Source organism: Moschus berezovskii, chromosome 9, assembly GCF_049115385.1.
Source record: "Moschus berezovskii isolate FMDL1 chromosome 9, NW_MosBer_1.0, whole genome shotgun sequence".
NCBI lineage: Eukaryota > Metazoa > Chordata > Mammalia > Artiodactyla > Moschidae > Moschus > Moschus berezovskii.
Genome location: NC_142468.1, coordinates 104,896,689 through 104,916,508, shown reverse-complemented (window position 1 = coordinate 104,916,508; position 19,820 = coordinate 104,896,689). Strand labels below are relative to the sequence as shown.

General features: G+C 35.7%; 1 protein-coding gene and 2 pseudogenes across 3 annotated transcripts in view; all 3 read right to left on the bottom strand.

Moving 5' to 3' along the window:
• LOC129562869 (olfactory receptor 11G2-like) overlaps positions 1-19,820 on the bottom strand; it is a 107,454-nt gene that overhangs the window by 42,794 nt on the left and 44,840 nt on the right. The window contains exon 1 of one of the 2 annotated variants that reach the window (XM_088840129.1): positions 9,719-9,842. The exons of the other annotated variant lie outside the window; for it this stretch is intronic. The gene's annotated coding sequence lies outside the window, so the exon portion shown is untranslated. Of the gene's footprint in view, positions 1-9,718; positions 9,843-19,820 lie in introns of those variants that run through there. 2 annotated transcript variants of the gene reach the window in all.
• Positions 8,990-19,820, bottom strand: part of LOC148776901 (olfactory receptor 11G2-like) — a 55,697-nt pseudogene continuing 44,866 nt past the window's right edge. The window contains exon 2 of the transcript XR_016038334.1: positions 8,990-9,956. The product of XR_016038334.1 is annotated as an olfactory receptor 11G2-like (transcript). The remainder of the gene's footprint in view (positions 9,957-19,820) is intronic.
• LOC148776904 (olfactory receptor 11H6-like) lies at positions 18,025-19,041 on the bottom strand (annotated as a pseudogene).

Genomic DNA, 19,820 nt, shown 5'->3' with positions numbered 1-19,820 from the left:
AGCTTCTCAATATCTGACATGTGGTAAATATTAGATGTTTTGGGTAAAATTGTGGTGGAGTTACAGGAGACATTTTTCTCCAGAGATGTAGATTCTCCATCTATATTTTAATATTTTTCTCTTCTAAAAACTGAATTACCTTCTTTCCTGAAGTAAGAAAGGGATTCTCAACTGAAGCTTCTCAGTTTTTTACAGACTTTTCTGAGTAGAAGCAGTTGTCTTTGTAGTAACCAGCTGGGAGAGAAGGTGTGAAGAGTAGGTTGGATGGGGATCAGTGAATGTATGTGCTTTAGGATCCATGGATGATAAGCACAGCTTGTCTTGTCCTCCTTGAGGAATCATTTGCTGCCTCTAGAAGGATTGTGCCAGGAGACAGGTCTATTCTAGTTCTTCCCGTGTTCACTTCCTATCTCCTCTGGAGACAGTGGTGCCTTCATTATTGCTTTTATTTTCCCCAGTGATGGAGGAAGTAATATCTTTTCCTTAGTTTTAGTCTCTTAGAGATGGCCAGAGATTCAATCGACAGGTTCATCAGTCACTCACCAAATCTGTTCAGAATACTTCTCATATGATCAGGGGAGATTCTGTCAAACAAAACCCAAGCCAAGGTGTTCGTCTTGCTGGAGTTTGTTCTTTGGTCTTCTGATAAGTTGTTGTCAACTGTGGGTGCTGGGAACAGGTGCTTGTCTTGCTATCAGACAGAGGAGACTGGTTTTAGGGAGTAACGAAGCTGTGCAATCCCTCTTTCCCCCAGACTATCATGGCCTTTTTCTGTAGAAAAAATAGAAATCCTGTGTTGAATCTGATAAGCATTTATCATTTAGAAAGAGTTACTTACAGTTTCAAATAAGAAAATTTAATTTTGAATAAAAATTTTTTTCCCAAGAATTGAGTTTTCTTTTAAAAGTCTGTTTTAAATCTTCGAGGTTTTCACCAATTTACTAACACAAAAAGGCTCATTTTATTTTAAAAAATGATCAGTATCTAAACTTGATTGGATCATGGGCCAGAAAAATAAAATCTCTCTTCACCTTTTGCTATAAAAGATATGAGCAGTATAATTTGGGAAATTACAGAATAAGGTCTTTATATTGCATAATGGTATTAAAGCAGCATAGATTTCTTAACTTTGATAATTATGCGAGGTTATGTGAGAAAATATTTTTAATTCTAGAAAATACACACTAAATCATTTAGGTAAGTTGTCTTCAGCTTACACTTAATAGGTATATATATAGAGACAGTCAGACATATGGACAGAGAGAGGGTAATAGATGTAAAAGGACACAGAGAGACTGTAAGAAATAGTGGTAAAATTTTAATGATTTGAAGTCCGGATGAAGGGCATATAGACATTTTGTACTTTACTATTATTGCAACTTTTCTGCAAAGCTGAAGTTTTGTTTGATAATAAAAAACAATACCAATAATCAGCTCACTTTTATTTATCAAATATGCCTTTTTTCCCCCCTGGTTCTCAAGGTCTTATTTGGAAGCAGTTAGTCTTTTTAAACATCTGCAAACAAAATACAATTTTTCTTATGATTTAGCTGAACTGAACTGAACTTTAAAGAAGATAACAAAAAGAAGAAAAATTGCAAAAATATAGAGAAAGGTTTTAGGGAGTTATTTCAGCTGTAGTAACATATTAGCAAGTAAAGGTTATTTTGCTTTTTGCTGCATATCTTTTGTGGCTTACGCCTGACTGAATATATGACTCCCAGAAATCCATCACTGAATATTTACTATGTATGTGCCACTCCTCTGGATTGTGAATGAATATGAAAATTGGAAAAACAGAGAAATGCAAAGAACATTAAAACTTGTCCTCATTTATCATGGGAATTTAACATGAATATTTCAGAAGAAAAAATACGAAAAAGTGCCACAGATATTTTATACAATTATTAATGATAAGAACTTGGAGCGCTAAAGAACATTGACCTTGGGATAGGAAATGAACTATATCTTAGATATAAAGGCCCATTAGTATCCAAAACATATTTTGTATGACTCTATCACTGAAGTAAAATGCAAAAGCTTCTTCAGTTTATACTTTGTGATATTTCTTTAGAATTATTTTCCATATCTTCTCAAATATGTTTATATATATACTTAAGTATGCATCTATCCATATTTATAAATAAACAGGGTTGTAAATTGTGATTTGTATTAAATTTTGCAGACCTATTTACTCTATTCTAGAAATTCATTTGTACTTTTGAGAAATATCAATTTAAATAGTAGTGAAATGTAAACTGTGGCCAACTCTGTAGGGACATATTAATTCAGAACTAGAAAGTATGCAATATGATTGATAACAGTCTTCAGTTTGAAATGTTGCTAGCATGATTTCACCTTCCTTTATACATTATCAGTTGATATATCAAAGTTGAGAAACTTCCCCTCTTCTGCATGGTACCAGTGAAACTGACTGATGAGAAGCTGGATGGGCTAACGGACCTCTTCCCTTCTGTCCAATACTAAGGGCTCACTTTTCTATCTTCAACTCCGGCTCCCATTCCCTCAGGGTACCTTGTGGCTGTCTCTTAATTTAATTCAGAGAAAATTAAGAAAATACAGAAAATTAAGAAAATTTTGAAGTTACAAATATTAGTTTTGTTAGAAAAAATAAGGGACAAATGGTTAGTGAGGTTGTATATAGATGAGCATCCTTAAGATATGCTAGTTTTTTTATTTCCAATATTCTGGGAAGTGGGTCTTGGAGGATCCTGCTGTGATTTATGTCGGAGAGTGTTTTGCCTACATTCTCCTCTAGGAGTTTTATAGTTTCTGGTCTTACATTTAGCTCTCTAATCCATTTTGAATTTATTTTTGTGTATGGTGTTAGGAAGTGTTCTAGTTTCATTCTTTTACAGGTGGCTTACCAGTTTTCCCAGCACCACTTGTTAAAGAGACTGTCTTTTCTCCATTTTATATTCTTGCCTCCTTTGTCAAAGATGAGGTGTCCATAGGTGCGTGGATTTATCTCTGGGCTTTCTATTTTGTTCCATTGATCTATATTTCTGTCTTTATGCCAGTACCATGCTGTCTTGATGATTGTGGCTTTGTAGTAGAGCCTGAAGTCTAGCAGGTTAATTCCCCCAGTTCCATTTTTCTTCCTCAAGATTGCTTTGGCTATTCGAGGTTTTTTGTATTTCCATATAAATTGTGAGATTATTTGTTCTAGTTCTGTGAAAAATATCGTTGGTAGCTTGATAGGGATTGCATTGAATGTATAAATTACTTTGGGTAGTATACTCATTTTTACAATATTTATTCTTCCAATCCATGAACACGGTATATTTCTCCATCTATTAGTGTCCTCTTTGATTGCTTTCAGTAGTGTTTTATAGTTTTCTATGTACAAGTCTTTTGTTTCCTTAGGTAGATATATTCCTAAGTATTTAATTCTTTTCGTTGCAACAGTGAATGGAACAGTTTCCTTAATTTCTCTTTCTATTTTCTCATTATTAGTGTATAGGAATGCAAGGGATTTCTGTGTGTTGATTTTATATCCTGCAACGTTACTGTAATCATTGATTAGCTCTAGTAGTTTTCTGGTAGAGTCTCTAGGGTTTTCTGTGTAGAGGATCATGTCATCAGCGAACAGTGAAAGTAGTTCTTTTAAACTGGGAAACTGAGCTAGATTTATCATTATCATTATTTACAAAATAACTTACTGGAGATTCAAAGTATTCTTTATATACTATTACATATCTTCCTTGACCTGAAATAGGTTTACATCCTAATAAAACCTTTAAAATTGCAAATATGATAAGTAAATAAATGCTCTAAAATTTTTCGATTTTTTAATTGGAGGAAAATTGGTTTACAATGTTGTGTTGGTTTCTGCAGTACAACAACACGAATCAACCATAATTATACATATATCTCCTCCCTCTTGAGCCTTAAAAATGCATTTATTACACCTAACTTGCCAAATATCACAGTTTAGCCTAGTTTACCTTAAATGTTCTCAGAACATGTATTAGCTTACTTTTGGGCTAAAGTCATCTGACATAAAGCTTATTTCATCATAAAATTGCTGAATTTTCATAATATTATTGTTGATTTATTGAGTACTGTATAGAAAATGATAAACACAATGGCTGCATGGGTACTGAATGGTATAAATGTATAGGTTGTTTACCCTCATGATCATGTGACTGACTGGAAGCTGTGGCTCAGAGCTGAACCTAGCATTGTGAGAGAGTATCATACTACTTATCAACAGGCCAGAAAAATATAAAAATTCAAAGTATGGTTTTTACCAAATGTGTATTATTTTCTCACAACTGTAAAGCTGAAAACTGGTTAAATAGTAAGTTGGGGACTATCTGTACTTGGTATTGAAACATTTGAAAATAAAGCATACAATTGGGGAAAAAAAAACCCAAAATAGAAAAAGAAAAAAAAAAAAAGACCTCCCAAACCTCCATATTACTGCTCAAACGTTGCCATTTCAAATATTTTGAAATGCTTCCCTTTGTATTTTTTTCTAAAGACTAGATTTTAATTTTTCTGCACGTGTGTCATATTGTATTTACAATAGTATGCTATACTTATTCATTAAGTTTTTATCAACCATTTACCCAAACAATAATAGTTGAATATTATTTCAGCTTTAGAGGCACATGGAGAATTTTTCCTGCTTTTAAACAATATATGTAAGTCTGCTATGACAAATAAATGGTGATGATGAATATGAGTTTGGACTCAGAGAAACCTGATTGAATCCCTGCTTTTCTAGTTACTATTAAACTGTATTACTGGTAAATTGTTACCTATTCTCTCCAGGCCTTAGTTTTCTACTCTGTAAAACATGTAAAATGGTAATGGCTCATATCATGTAATGAGGATTAAAAGAGAGATTGTTTACAAAATGCTTAGCTTGGGAGCTCACATGTGATAACCTAACATTAAGAGATGCCATAGCATAACACTTTATAGTATGGTTTTTGGAGTCATAGCTGGTTCCAACACTCATTAACTGTTCGGGCAACTTGCTTATTCAATCTAGGCTTTAGTTCCCTCATCTATAAAATGAAGATATGAATGGTATGCTTGAGGCTGTACATTACTTGCATGGCTAAAGTGGAAGTTCATTTTAGGCACATTGAGAGTTAGCTAGTGTAGCTATCGTGACTTTTAAAATTACTTCACAACTTTTAAGTCCAACATATAGGACAATTTGCTTTTGAAAGCCAAGACCATTTCCTATTCCGGTTGCATCACTTGGTTCTACTTTTTACCCCCAGAACAACTGCACAGTTCTACTTTGTCATGGAAAATGATCAGCCCTTGGCCATCTGCCGCTCACTGAAATACTTCATTGTCATGAAAGATCTGAGGTAGGTTGATGTGTCTTTTTTGGCTCATTGATTTACTTAAGCACTCAAGTGTTATTTTCTTTCTAAGTGACATGGTCTTGTAGGTTGAGTTCCCTGGAAACAAATACTAATAATAAATATCAGTAATATTTGTACTGTGATGGCATCTGAAGATTGAGTTTTATATTTTAATACCTCTATCCCAATGATGTGCTTCTTTATTTCTATTTGTCTTTTTTTGGGCTTTTTTTGGATTTATTTATTTTTAATTAAAGGATAATTGCTTTATAGTATTGCTTTGGTTTCTACCAAACATCAGCATGAATCAGCCATTTTTCTATCTATATCTGTTTGATGAATTGTGAATTATATTCCATCTTGAAATTGTATTTATTTCGATTAAGGATGCTCATTAATATATTAATAGGTTTGGCCAATTATAAGTCATGATGGGTGGTAAATGCTACACGGACATCTATTTGAGGAATACTTCTATTCTGTATATTGTAGTATACTAGTAAATAGATAGTAGTCTGGGAATGGTTATATGCATTTTTTGGAACTTGCCATGATTTCTTACCCCTTCATACTCATGGGTTTTTATCCGTGCCTTCCTTTATCTGCTCCCATAGCAACTTAAAATTCCCTTGTTTATAGAACATCTTGCTTCATTAACTACTTGTTCATGATCCCCAGAAGAGAAGGAAATGTGTCTTATTTGCTTCTGTATATGGCTTGTCCCTTCCAGTTCAGTGCCTAACATATTGAATGTGTTTGTTTTAGTGAATAAGTGACTATGGAGGAAGATGATACAACAGTTATTTTTAAAAAGCTGCTTTCACTTTTTCATAGTTTATTACTCTCATAGGTCCTCAGAAGAGGAAGACATTTCTTACTTTGTTCTGGCTGAACAAAAGAATTTTAGTGAGATGACATGAAGAGGTTGTCAGTTTCTTTTTTTTTTTTTAATTTTCCTCTGAGGAACAGTCTTCTTTTTAGTTTCTCAAAGAATCACAGAATTATGAAAAAATGTTACTTTGGTTCCAATTTCATAGTAAAATAGTTTCAAATTTTATTTTTAGATGATAATAATAAATATTGTTTAAATGAAATACATGCATATGGAAAAATTTAAAATATACAAAGGCTTGTATGTACAGAGAAAATGTTTCCTTCTCTCCCTGTCCCTAGATACCCAGTTCTGTTTCTCAAAAACATCACTGTTCTTAGTTTCTTCTTTCAGAGATACACAATGTGTTTATGAACATAAATATGTAGATATTTATGTAATCTTTCTTCATATGAAAGATGGCCCAAGACAGATCTCTTTCATCTCACTTTTTCTTTAACTTTGAGGGTACTTTTATATCAACATGTACAGATCTTCATTTTTAACAGTTTTATAGTATATTCCACCCTACGTATATACAATAATTTATCTAATTAGTCCTTAATTAATGGGATTTGGATTGTTCCAATCTTTTCCTATTAGAAACAGTAGTCAATATTCTTGTACACATGTCATTTTTCTTATTTGTGAGTATACTCCTCAGATAAATACCTAAGAGTGGAATTGCTGAGTCAGAGGGTATGCCCTTTAAATTCTGATAGTTATTTTCTCGGTGTGTATGCCCAGGAGTGCGATTGCTGGGTTGTATGGCAGTTCTATTTCTAGTTTTTTTGTGGGAGAGGGCGAGGGTGGAATGATTTGGGAGAATGGCATTGAAACGTGTATATTATTGTATGTGAAATGAATCGCCAGTCCAGGTTCGATGCATGATACAGGATGCTTGGGGCTGGTGTACTGGGATGAACCAGAGGGATGGGATGGGGAGGGAGGTGGAAGGGGGGTTCAAGATGGGGAACGTATGTACACCCGGGGCAGATTCATGTCAATGTATGACAAAACCAATACAATATTGTAAAGTAATTAGCCTTCAATTAAAATAAATAAATTAAAAAAAATAAATTCTGATAGTTTTTTGGCAAAATGTCCTCCATAGATATTGTACCAATTTATGCTCTACCAGTAAGGGAAGAGATTGCTGTTTTTCTCAACATTATTTTTGATCTTTGTCAATTTGTGGGGAAAAGAGATATATTTATTATAGCTTTCTTTGTACTTCTCTAATTCTGAACAAAATAGAATGTCTTTTTAGATATTTAAAAGCCTTTCCTTTGTTATTTACTTTTTTTCATTTATTTATGACTTTATTTTGCTGATGCTATTTTTCATATTGACCTGAAGATATATACAATATTAAAATTGATGTTATCATGATAGATGTTTTAGAAGACAGAAATAAAAGCACTACCAGAAAAGTAAAGAGTTTGCTGGTGTTGGAAGAGTAATAGGAGACAAGTTTTGCCCCAGGATTGTACAATTTGTAAGAGCAAATACAAAAAAAAAAAAAAAAAAAAAGAGGCGTAAGTATCCATTCTGAAGATAAAGGAAGAAACTTTCCCCTCTTCCTGTTTTCAGAACACTTACTTTAGAAAACTTGTACTTGTTTCTCTGTCATTGAAATGAATGTAAAATTTAAAAGTTTTAAATTTTGACAGGTTTTTCAGCACCCTTGCCAGATTTATGACCTAGGAATGTCTTTGTCAAGGACCTGGGAAGACTCTCTGAAATGTAATAATCAAGATAGAAAGGCCCCAATCTTCCATTTCCTGTGGGAAGATAGGCGCATAACATTGGTGGCCTAATTTTGAAGTTGAGAAAACTACCTCTTGTTATATAGAAATCTCTTTTCTTCTTTGTGTGAAGCCAATTAGCAAACACAGATGGCCAGTCCAATTACCAGGTGAATCTAGGATGAATTGACTTGTGTGATGAAATGGTCCAGTCTTTTTGAGGATTAGTTTTTATCTTGAGAACCTGTATGTAATGGGTTGTATTTGCCTGACTATAAAAGGATAAAATTTCTTTCAGTCTTTGCCATTTCTCAGTGGGTTGCCTGAGATGCCCATAGTCTCCAGCTTTAATGCTTATTCAATAATCAGTGAGTTCAGTTCAGTCGCACAGTCATGCCTGACTCTTTGTGACCCCAGGGACTGAAGCATGCCAGGCTTCCCTGTTCATCACCAACTCCCTGAACTTGCTGCAACTCATGCCCATCGAGTCAGTGATGCCATTCAACCATCTCATCCTCTGTCATCCCCTTCTCCTCCTGCCTTCAATCTTTCTCAGCATCAGGGTCTTTTTCAATGGGTCAGTTCTTCACATCAGGTGGCCAAAGTACTGGAGCTTCAGTCCGGCCAATGAATATTCAGGACTGATTTCCTTTAGGATTGACTGGTTTGATCTCTTTGCAGTCCAAGGGACTCTCAAGAGTATTCTCCAACACCACAGTTCAAAAGCATCAATTCTTCTACTCTCAGCTTTCTTTAAGGTCCCACTCTCACACCCATAGATAATAAATAATAAAACTGCTTTATTCTCTTCCACCACTGTGGAGAGGTTTTCTAGATTGTCAGGAAATTTATATTTAATTATATTTCCCAGCAAACTAAACTCAGTTTTTCAATCTATGGCTCTATCATTTGCAAAACTGGGGATATGCAGTACATCTTTGAGATGGCTTATTGTCCTAAAGTCAGTTAGTCTTCTTTTTAACCAAGAAATTAAAAACAGCTTCTGTCCCCCCAAATATTTTAAATCAAGACCCTTACTTTTATGTTCCTAATAATTTCTTCATAGCATGTTTCATATCTTTGTTTCTCAGACTATATATTACAGGATTAATGAGTGGAGTAACTACAGAATAAAACAAAGTCACTATCTTCTGCATTCCAGCATCATGTTCAGATGTTGGGCTCACATACATGACCATCACTGATCCATAAAAAAGAGAAACCACAGTCAGATGGGACCCACAGGTGGAGAAAGCTTTTCTTCGTCCAGCTGCTGAAGGGACCTTCAGCACAGTTTGTAGGACAGAGCATAGGACACCATGATGAAGAGAAAGGGGATAAATAAGAGGAGAGAACTTAAGGTAGAGCTAGTTAACTCTATTACAGGGACTCTAGTGCAGGTGAGGGCCAACAAGGGACCTGGGTCACACAGGAAGTGGTCAAAGATCCTGGACCCACAGAAGGACATTTGGGAGATGATGATGATGGGGACTGGGAACCAGAGGAAACCAAGTGCCCAGCAGCTGATCACAAGATTGGTGCAGAGACGTCCAGTCATGAGAGTGGAGTAATGTAGAGGGCAGCAGATGGCAAGGTATCGATCAAATGCCATAATAGCCAAGAAAAAACATTCTGTAGAACCCAAGGAGAAGAAAAAGTAGAACTGGAGAAAGCACCCAGAGAAGGAGATGAGCTTGTTGTCAGAGAGGAAGTTGGCCAACACGTTGGGGACAGTGGAGGTGACATACCAGATCTCCAGGAAGGAGAAGTTGGCCAGCAGGATATACATGGGGGTGTGGAGTCTCTGATCCCAGCACACAGCACAGATGATCGAACCGTTGCCCATGAGAGTCAGGAGGTAGACAGCAGAGCAGAGCACAAAGAGGAGAATCTGCCCCTCCCTGGGGCAAGGGAAGCCCAGGAGGATGAAGCCAGTGATGGTGCTGGAGGTGTTGGGGGTGTTGTAGATTTTCATGAGTCTGGGAGCTGTGAAAACAAAATCACATTATTGAATAATTGTAAAGACAGGTGAGAACCCAGATATGAATTGAAGCCACTCTGGGGAATGAAATAGACATTTATGTATCAATAGTTACTGTTTTAGCCTAATCCTGAATTACTGTCCTAGTTTAACAGTTGGATTATAAAAACACAATTTAATGAATATCAGTATATATAGAGATATTTACTTATTGTGAAATATATGGAAACATGTTCAACATTTAAATCTTTATATATAAAATTCTGCAGTAACTATCACTGATGTTGAGAAATAGAGGATCACCTGTACCGTAGAATCTCCTCTTATGCTCCATTCCAATAAGAGGATGACTATCCTCTGCCTCTTAGCCCCTTCAATTGTTAACACTCTCCTTTCCTAATGGTAATCACCTCCCTATTTTTCTTTATTTTAATAGCTAAGTATGCATTCTGAAACATTTTTTTTTAGTTTTGCTTGTTTTTTATTTTACATAATTGAAATCACAGTATATGTAGTATTTGGACGGCTTCTTTTGTTCAACAGTAAGGTTTTTTACATTCATGTTATTACAATCATCTATAGTGGTCCATTTACACTCCGCTGTACTCTATGAATAAACCACCACTTATTAAACCATCGTACTATAGATGACTATTTTGGCTATTTCTAGTTTGGGCTGTTAGGAGTAATGGTACTATGAATACAGTTCTCTTTTCCTGGTTCACACATGCATGCATTTCTGTAGGCTGGATCATAAGGGCATGTGTATCTTTACCTTCAGTAGATAAGTTCAACAGTGTTCCATCATTATTGCACTATTTATCACTGCAACTGATAGCATGTGAAAGCCCCAGTTGTCAACATTCTTTTCTGATGGTGAGGTCTCTATTGACCAGAGCCTAGGGAGTGAGCTATATGCTGCATTTTAGTGACCTCTCTCTTTTAGTTTTGTCATATAAGACTGCGTAGTCGTCTTCCTGGCAGTATTGCTTTTTTCAGAGTAGGAGCTTATATCAGAAATCTTTTAATTTCAAGGGAAAGTATTCCGGAAATTATAAAGAAAACTGTCTTCAAATTTGGTTTAGGAGACCATTTTAATGCATGTAATTTACAGCAATCTTTATCTTATATGAGTTTTGAGTCTTGTGCTCAGCCTTATGATTTAAAGAAATAACCTTCTAAAAGGTTATTTTTATGTGTGTTAATCACTTTATCATCTCAAATATTTTCAGCACTTTAAATAGTGTAGTTAATGTTGAAGAACTTTTTTCGGGTATAGTCTATTTCATTGTTACATCTCTTCTTTTACCCCTCACATCCAATTCATTAGCAGGATTCTTCTGTTTCTAAAGTATGGCTTGTATCATGCACTCCTTTGTCTTAACTGCTGTCTCTCAAGTTCAAATTACCATCCTTTCTTCCTTAGACTTCTGCAGCAGCATTCTAACACAGCTTGCTTCTACTTTTGCCCTTCTATCCTCCATTTTCTAAGCAGCAACCAAGTACTCCTTGAAAAATGGAAAAACTGATCATGTTACACTTTTAAGTAAAACTTATCCCTCTCAGCAATTCTGTGCCAAGAAGTCTTACAGAGCTGTTACAGAAAACAGGAAGGTGTTCTAGAAAACAGGAATTACCATCACCATTTTATGCTCAATCTAACATATTTAATTAGCTTGTATCACTATTCACTTTTCATTACTGAGCTCCGCTGTACAGAAGACCGATGATGTTACCTGCCTCAAGTCTGAGCTGAAACTGTCAAAAAAATTCCCCAAACCAATCAACCAAACAAACAGCAAAAGACCAATAAACTCACCCTGCATCAATTACAGAGGGTACTGTGAAAATGGGTGGAGTGATGTCTGTGTATTTGTACCCTGGCCATTTGGACTGAGTTAATTAACAACAATCGCCTTGTTTTCTTCGTTTACTTGTTAAATTAGTCAACCCTGGAAAAACTGAGATAAAGTATGTCTGAATGAACCAGGCCATGCCGTACACATTACAAGGAAGACATTCACCAATATTTTAATTTTCCCTCAAAACTCAGGACAGTAGAAGCCTTGGTACCCATTTGTTGGCTCTCTCTCTAGAACCCACCCTGAGATGTTTCATGTGTGTGTGCTCAGTTGCTCTGTCATGCCCAACTCTTTGCGACCCCATGGACCTCACCCTGCCAGGCTCCTCTGTCCATGGAAATTTCCAGGCAAGAATATTGGAGTGGGTTGCCATTTCCTTCTCCAGGAGATCTTCCCAACCATGATAACTCAATTCACTTCCTTAGTTTGTACAGTTTCAGTGAGGGGCTGTAACATTGGATAATCTGTTTCTGGAAGACACTTAAAAATAAGGATAATTTTCCAGAGTAGGATGACAGGTAGGGAGCTGTATACGATAGAAAAATTATTGAATTTAGAATTATTTAAATTATTATTTATTATTTAGAATTATTTGTTTATTTGTCATAAGAAATTAATACTCAGCTATTATAAGCACACAGTTATGCCTTCTTTAAAGGACTGTTACAAAGATAACTGAATGAGATGAATTCCTGTGGAAGTACTTTGACTATTGCCTGACCAGTAAGAGTTTAAGTGATATTGGTTGTATGCGTATGACCGTAATAATTCAAAGAGAGCTGTGGGTAAAAGCCAGTAGATTATGATTTTTTGCTCTCCTAAACACTGCATAATCTTGTTACCTGGATCAGCAAAGGGAATTCTAACCTGGAGCTTCTCAAAAGTTTATTTTTTATTCTCTTAGAAGAGATAGTCTTCTTAACAATAACCAGAGAGGAGGAAAGAGCTGGAAATGGTTGTGGTAAAAATTCTTGAATATGTTTGCTGAGGGATGGAGGGGTTATAAGCAGAGACTGCCAGGAAGCAAGTCCTGTTTTTCCTGATCCTTGAGGATCCATTTATTGATGCTAAAGGAAAACAATGTCAAGAGACATCGCTATGCTTGTTATTCACTTCCCTTGGGATGTTCCTTAATTTTAGTGTTTTTATTTTCTATGCGGTTGAAATGATGTCTTTTTCCTTCTTTAAAATTCTTACAGATAGAAGGAAATGTTAACAAATCAACTGGTTGCTTGATTAATTAATCAACCAGTATATCTAACTCTAACTCCCCTAAGTGTGCATACCATGTGGCCAATGAAGACTTTAAAAAACTTGAAGGCAATAAATGCAGCCCCAGATGTCCACAAATGATTTGACTAGACCTCAAAGTTATTACAAGCTGTTCTGACACTCTCAGCTAGGTCATGCTATTCTGTTATTGGACATATACATGAAACAAAACAAAGCTACTTTATAATTTTGTCTAAGGATAAAAAAAAGGTCACTGTGCCAGTCATAAAATACCAAATATCCTCCTCTCTTGGCTAAAATGAGTGTCTACTACTTAAAAAGCCAATTACAGCTTTAATCTCCTTCTTCTCTGCCCTCTATATAGATAAAATCTTATCTAGATACCTAGTCTTAGAATGGCCCTTGCATAGACAACATACAATCTGGAGCAGACCATCACTTCCTTAGATCCGCCCTCAAATCAGTCAACCAAAGCACCAGTCATATAATCGATTATTTTTTAATTGAAGTGTAATTGATTTACAATACTGCTATTAGTTTTAGATGTATAGCAAAGTGATTCAGTTATGTATACATGTATATATATGTACATATATATAAGATTTTTCCATTTTTTCAGATTTTTTTCCATTATAAGTTATCATAAGATATTGAATATTGCTCTTTATGTTGTACAGTAACCCCTTTGGTAACCATAAGTTTGTTTTCTATGTCTGTGAAGCTATTTATATTTTAGAGGTAAGTTCAATTGTATAATCTTTTAGATTCCATATATAAATGATAAATGGTATTTGTCTTTCTCTTTCTTACTTAGTATGATGACGTCTAGATCCATCTATGTTGCTGCGAATGGTATTATTTCATTGTTTTTATGTCTGAATAGCAGAGTCGGACACGACTGGGTGACTGAACTGAACTGAACTGAATATTCCGTTGTATACATGTATCACATCTTTATCCAGTCATCTGTCAATGGACATTTAAGTTGTTTCCATTGTCTTGGCTGTTGTAAATAGTGCTTCTATGACTATTGGGCTGCATGTATCTTTTCAAGTTAGGATTTTCTCCAGATATATGCCCAGGAGTGGGATCACTGGATCATATGGTAACTCTATGTTTAGTTTTTTTAAGGAATTTCCATACTGTTCTCCAGAGTGACTGCACCAATTTAGATTCTCACCAACAGTGTAGGAGGCTTCCTTTCTTCCTCAACTTCTCCAGCATTTATTGTTTGTAAACTTTTTGATGGTGGCCACTCTGACCAGTGTGAGGTTAAGGTCAGACTTTTGGATTAAGGCAGATAGATTATCAGAAAGCAGATATTTGGACCTCAGTTCTTAGATCTGGAAAGAATTGCTTCCTCTGAGCTATATTTCTATATAATGCCTTTGAATCTTATTAATAAATGCTATAAGAAGCAGCTGTGTTTAACTATATGTATATACGTCAGATATTTTGGGGAACCACTGTTCAGTGTATCTCATTCTCCCTCATATGAATCATCTTGAAAGAAATTATAGAACTAGGAGTCAGTAATTTAGTTTTCCTTGTAAACAGATTTGTTTCTTCTTACAATTAGTGAAAATCATATGACAGATAATGTTTCTCCATTCTCTACTTCATTTTTTGAATCAAAGAAACATAGAGAATCATAACAACACTTGAAAAAACTTCAACACTGAAGATCCTTTCTGATGATTTCCCACTTTATTTAAAGGGAGCTCATAACACTTTTACAGGCTTGACTTAATGTCAGCATTTATCCTATTATCCGCAAATCATCATCCTGTTTTTCCTTTTTAAATTAATATTTTCCTTATTCTTTCTTTTAGTGCACTTTAATACTTCAAATTCTTAAAGAAAAAAGTGGAATGTAGCATAATAAAGGAACATATAAATAGACATGTAAGTAAATAGGTCGTTTCAATATAAGAAGAGCTTATGAAGACACGGATTTTTCTAAGGAGAGCTTTTTTAGCCTTCCTCTTAGTATATTGTATTGAGCAGCCTTCCCCAGGAGTTCATATAAAAGCTTTTTATTGTGGGCTAGAAGTTTCTAAATGATTTGATGCTGCCCACTACTCCAGCCTCTTATGTCATTTTCCTTCCAGGTAGCAAAATCAACTTTTCTTATTCTTTGAAAATCACAAGCTTCTACCTGTACTTACATGGGTGTTTATTGTCCTAGATCTTTGCATGATATATTATCTGAGTTTGAAATACCGCTTCCTAACAAAGACATTCTCTAACCATTTAGATCTAAACTGTGCCCTATCCTACCCCAACAATTTCTGTATTCATACTCCCATTTATTCCTATTTTTGGTGTTTCAAGGATAGCATCTTTTTTTGGTTGGAGCATAGTTGATTTACAATGTTGTGTTACTTTCTGCTGTACATCACCGTGAATCAGTTATGCATATACATATATCCACTCTTTATTAGACTCTTTTTCCATAAAGTCATTAATTAGTACTGAGTAGAGTTCCCTGTGCTGTACAGTGAGTACTTATTAGGTATCTATTTTATATACTGTAGTGTGTATATGTCAATCCCAATCTCTCAATTTATCCCTTCCCTCTTTCCTCTCTGGTAATCCTAGGATTGTAATTCTATTTCTGTTTTGTAAATAAGTTCATTTGTACCATTAAAAAAAATTCCACATACAAGTGATATCCTATGATATTTGTCTTTCTTTGTCTGACTTACTTCACTCAGTATGACTTCACTCGAGGACATCTATGTTGCTGCAAATGGCATGATTTCTTTTTTTTTTTATGGTTGAGTAACATTCTATTGTGTATGTGTACCACATCTTCTTTATGCATTCACCCATCAATGTACATTTAGGTGGCTCCATGTCCTGGCTATTGTAAAAGTTCTGTAGTGAACATTGGGGTTCATGTATCTTTTCAAATTATGGTTTTCTCTGGATATATGCCCAGGAGTGGGGTTGGTGGATCATATGATAGCTCTGTTGCTGCTGCTGCTGCTGCTAAGTCGCTTCAGTCGTGTCCGACTCTGTGCGACCCCATAGACAGCAGCCCACCAGGCTCCCCCGTCCCTGGGATTCTCCAGGCAAGAACACTGCTCTATTTTATTATAAAACTTGTAGAGGAACATATAGGCAGAATGTTCTCTGACATAAATCACTTTGATCTACCTACTAGAGTAGTGAAGATAAAAATAAACATATGGGACCTAATTAAACTTAAAAGCTCCTGTACAACAAAGCAAACCATAAACAAAACAAAAAGACAACCCACAGAAAGGGAGAAAATGTTTGCAAATGAAGTGGCTGGCAAGGGATTATCTCCAAAATATACAAGCAAATCATGTAGCTCAGTAACAACTACAACAAAAAATCCAACAAATAACCCAATCAAAAAATGGACAGGAGATGTAAATAGATATTTTTCCAAAGAAGACATACAAATGGCCAAAAAGCACATGGAAAGATGCTCAACATCACGAATTATTAGAGAAATTCAAATCAAAACTACAATGAGGCATCATCTCAACAGATCATAATCCTCATCAAAAAAGTCTATAAACAATAAATGCTGGAGAGGGTTTGGAGAAAAAGGAACCCTTCTACACTGTTGGTGGGAATGTAAACTGGTACAGCTACTCTGGAGAACAATATGGAGGTTAATTAAAAAACTAAAAGTAGAGTTCTCATTTATTCCTTTTGTTTTATTGAGATATATAATTGAAATAAAACATTAATTTCAGGAGTCTAATTGTAGTTAGTATCAATTACCACATATAGTTACAAATTTTTCAAACTACTGGAATTAGTAGTTATAAGCAATGAGATCTATGTGTTCAGCTTCTTATTATCTATCCCCTTCACTATAATGTAAGCTTCACAAAGGCAGGGACTTGATCTTCTGCATTCAGATAGAGATAAATGTTTACTGAATGCCTGAATGAAATGCATCAACCCCAGAGGACAACTTGACTAATTTATTTATGACCAAATAGTTGAGCCAAATCACATACACCTGTCTCATATCTCAGACTCACTGGCTTTTACTCTCTGTCTGCTTTTACCTATTTTGAGCTGCGTGCTCAACCCAAACTTCCTCCTCTTAAAACTAACCCCAGAGTATTGATATATTGTCACTACATGCTAATCTTTTAAAATGTGAGCCTATTTCTAGATATCTTAATTATTTTTCACAGGTAGGAAAAGGTAAGAAGACTGTAATATATTTCTTATTCTATAAATGGAGAATTTGGGAATAGAGGCAGGCGAAGCTTCCACTGCTGATGTCATGAGTGTTTGAATCACCTGTACTACTCACCATAACTTGTTTCACTTTCCCAACCAATTATTGTAAGATTTTTATTTCTCACTATATGTCATGTATTTTTTTTTAAATAGTGGCTCTGTAAGGTCAGTGTGTGAACTGGTGCTGATCTAGGTACACCAGAATCACATTAATATGGGAATTTCTGGGGTTAATTTTATATTCTGAATTAGGGGATTTGGAGAAAAACCTGGGAATCTATTCTTTTAAAGAGGTCTCTAAATAACTATAACATATAACTTAAGATCATTATTAATTTTTTGGATATTAATTACATAAGAATTTTGGCTCATTTGTGATAGAGACCAAATGTAAGAATATGCACACAATAGAGGAGAGTGATCTCAGATAAAGGGAAAGTAGTTACTGGCAGTCAGGAGAGGAGAAGAGTTTAAAGTTCACATTCAGGTCATTTAATTCAAGTTACTGTCTATCAAGTCCTGTTTTGAAGGTAAGGTCTGGTTTAATTGGTTGTACTATTGTCCATATTGTCTAGACAGAAGTAGATGAATTTGGGTCTGTATTTCTAGGTGCCAGTAAGTAGAGATCTACTTTTTAAGTTGGAATAGATTTTTTTGATGGTCATCATCAAAAATCTCTGCAGATAATAAATGTTGGAGAGGGTGTGGAGAAAAGGAAACCCTTGTACACTGTTGGTGGGAATGTAAACTGGCTCAGCCACTATGGAGAACAGAATGAAGGAAAAAATAAATATTATGATCTTGGTCCACTCATGAGCTCTTGTTTGCTTTGGCCAGTTTTTGTAAACATCTGAATTTTTCTCAAGGCAGTCTTCATGTCCTTGTTCCCGCTGTAGATCAGCAGGTTTACAAGTGGAGTCACTGATGAGTACAGCAAGGTTACAATCTTCTGTATCCCAGCTGGATTTCCAGGGGTTGGGCTGATGTACATCATCATGATGGTTCCATAGAACAGAGATACCACAGCCAGGTGGGAACCACAAGTGGAGAAGGCCTTACGTCTGCCAGCAGCTGAAGGGACGTGCAACACTGCTCTGAGAACCAGGGTGTAAGACACAAGAATGAAAAAGAAGGTGATAAAGATTATAAGAGAGCTCAATATAGAACAGGAAAGCTCAATTCCAGGGGCAGGGATGCAGGACAGGGCCAGAAGGGGACCAGGGTCACAGACAAAATGGTCAATGGTATTGGGGCCACAAAAGGGGAGTTGGGTGATGAAATAGATAGGGACTGGATAGCAGAGGAAGGCTGTTACCCAGCAGAGGCCCACCAAGTTCATGCAGAGATGGCTGCTCATGATGGTAGGATAGTGGAGAAGTCGGCAGATGGCCAAGTATCGATCAAAGCCATGAGGGGCGGTAAGAAGGTCTCAGTAATGCCCATGGAGAAGAAGAAGTAGAACTGGAGGAAGCAGGCAGCGAAAGAGATGGTTTTGGTCTCAGACAGGAAGTTCCTTAACATATTGGGAACAGTGGTGTTGATGTAACACATCTCCAGGAACGAGAAGTTGGCCAACAGAGTGTACATGGGAGTGTGGAGTCTGTGATCCAGCTTCACTGCAAAGACAATGGCCCCATTCCCCATCAGTGTCAGGATGTAGGACGCAGAGAAGAGCACAGAGAGGAGGACTCGAGCCTCTAGAGCAGGGAAAGCTCAGGAGTATGAATTCAGTCACTGTGCTGACTCCTGACACATTCATGGCTTCCTAAGAGGTGGAGAGGAAAAAATGACAGCCACAGAGATGACCTTACTCTCTAATCTTCAGGAATATATCCTTTCAGAGATCTGTAAGTCCCTCAGATTCTATTACTGTATTAATAATGTAAATACGCTGCTGAAGACGGTCAAACTTCAGAATGCTAGATATGAAAAAGCTTTGAATTTTGGACTTTCTCATTCCTCTTTCAGTATTTTCTTAGACCCAGCAAAACTCCAAAAAAGCAGTTTGGAGAAGATTAATGACAGTACTTGCAAATATAAATAGGTATTTTATATTTGTATCTATAGAATAAGATATGTAGACCCTTAATATTAGACATAGAATTTCAATTCTGTGTTTATTTGGAATTAGAGTCATAATACTAGGTAGGCATCACAAGAGGAGGAGAAATGTAACAAACAATGCAATGACATTCTGTGCATTTCACTTTTATTCTGGATCAATGTTAGAATTATAAATGTCAGCCTCCTAAGGTGTTCTGAAAACCCAGACAAGAAATGTCATGTGCCATTGTTTCTTCAGTGTTCAGAATGGTTTTTTAACTCACAAAAATATGGAAAGTCTAGACATCTACATAATAGTCCTTTTACTTGCTGTTTTAATACTTCTGTAAAATCTTGGTTTAGGTTGAAATCAGAAAAACTATAGAAGATCTGATATATCACAGACTTTTGAGATTTTTGCACGAGATGTCATGATTCTTAGAAAACTTGCTATTCTTCTAGTTTATGTTTAGATGCAGAGGATCATAAATATCA